Genomic DNA, 2,149 nt, shown 5'->3' with positions numbered 1-2,149 from the left:
AAGAGCCACAGGCCCTGCCTACACTTTGAGGAAGAGGTTTGTGCCTGAGACCCTGGCTGCACTCTAGGCCCTAGCTCCAGGAGCACATCCCATGTTCCTCCCAAAACTATCACATCCTCAGTGACCAGGCAGCAGCATCCTCCCTTCCCCCGCCCAATCATCTGCACTGCATCAGTGACCACTGAAGCCACAGGCCCCACTTTCACCTGGAGGAAGAATGACCACTGGAGCCACAGTCCCCACTGCAATGGTTGGAGGAAGAGATGGGTAGACTGCAGTGTAAGAACACACTCAGCAGCATAAAGAGCAATACGGCAGCACCAAAAACTAGTGATTCTACACCAGCAAGACCTGAACATCCTAATACAGATAAAGCAGAAGAAAATTACCTTAAAAATATCTTTATGACTGAGCAGTGGTGGTGCACGCTTTTAATCCCAGCACTTGGGAGGCAGAGACAGGTGGATCTCTGTGAGTTCGAGGCCACCCTGGTCTACAGGAACTAGTTCCATCCAGGACAGGCTCCAAAGCTACAGAGAAACCCTGTCTTAAAAAAAATTTAAAAATAATTTTACGAAGATGATCGAGGCCCTTAAAGAGGAAATGAAAAACTCCCTTAAAGAAACGGAGGAAAAGACAAACAAAAATGGTAGAAATCAATAAACCACTTTAAAAAAAAACAATCAAACAAGTGAAGGAAACAGTTCAAGGCTTGAAAAATGAAATTGAGGCAATAAAGAAAACACAAGGGAATTCTGGAAATGGAAAATCTGGGTAAAAGAACAGAAACTACAGATGAAAGCATAACCAACAGAATGTAGAGATGGAAGAAAGAATCTCAGGCCTGAGTTACAATAGAGGAAATAGATTCATTGGTCAAAGAAAATGTTAAATCCAACAAATTCTTAACACAAAACATCCAGGAAGTCTGAGACACCATGAACAGACCAAATTTTTCCACACAAAAGAAGCCAAGGTACATTGCCAAATTCTTTTTACAAGACTACAGTTACCCTTATACCCAAACCACACAAAGACGCAACTAAGAAAGAGAATTACAGACCCATTTCCCTCATGCACATTGATGCAAAAATACTCAATAAAATACTAGCAAACTGAATCCAAGAACATATCAAAAAAATTTATCCACTATGATTAAATAGGCTTCATCCCAGAGATTCAGGGATGGTTCCACATATGAAAATCTGTCAATACAATCCATCATATAAATAAACTGAAAGAAGAAAACACATGATCATCTAATTAGATGCTGAAAAGCCTTTGACAAAATCTAAAACCACTTCATGATAAAAAAAAGTTTTGAAGAGATCAGTGATACAAAGAACATACCTAAAAATAATGAAGGAAATATACAGCAAACTAACAGCCAACATCAAAGTAAATGGAGAGAAACTCAAAGCAATTCCACTAAAATCAGGAACAAGACAATTCTGTCCACTCTCTCCATATCAATTCAATATAGTACTCGGAATTCTAGCTAAAGAAATAAGACAACAAAAGGAGATTGAGGGGATATAAAATAGAAAGGAAGAAGCCAAACTTTTGCTATTTGCAGATGATATAATAGTATACATAAGTGACCCAAAAAAATTCTACTAGGGACTCCTACAGCTGATAAACACCTTCAGTGAATTGGCTGGATACAAAATTAACTAAAAAAAATGAGCAGCCTCTCTATATACAAGTGATAAATAGGCTGAGAAAGAAATTAAGGAAATAGTACCCTTCACAATAGTCACAAATAATATAAAATCCTTGGTGTAACTCTAACCAAGCAAATGAAAGACCTGTATGGCAATAACTTTAAAATCCTTGAAGAAAGCAACTGAAGAAGATATCAGAAGATGGAAAGATCTCCCTTGCTCATGGATTGGTAGGATTAACATAGCAAAAATGGTCATCTTAACAAAAACAATCTACAGATTTAATGCAATCCCCATCAAAATTCCAACACAATTCTTTACAGACCTTGAAAATACAATACTCAACTTCATATGGAAAAAAACAGAATAGCTAAAGTAGTCCTATATAATAAAATAACTGTCTGAGGTATCACCATCCCTTATTTTAAACTGTACCACAGAGCTATAGTAATAAAACCACATGGTATTGGCATAAAAACAGACAG

This window comes from Microtus ochrogaster (assembly GCF_000317375.1).
Source record: "Microtus ochrogaster isolate Prairie Vole_2 chromosome 14 unlocalized genomic scaffold, MicOch1.0 chr14_random_1, whole genome shotgun sequence".
Taxonomy (NCBI): domain Eukaryota; kingdom Metazoa; phylum Chordata; class Mammalia; order Rodentia; family Cricetidae; genus Microtus; species Microtus ochrogaster.
Note: the sequence above shows the minus strand (reverse complement) of the source record.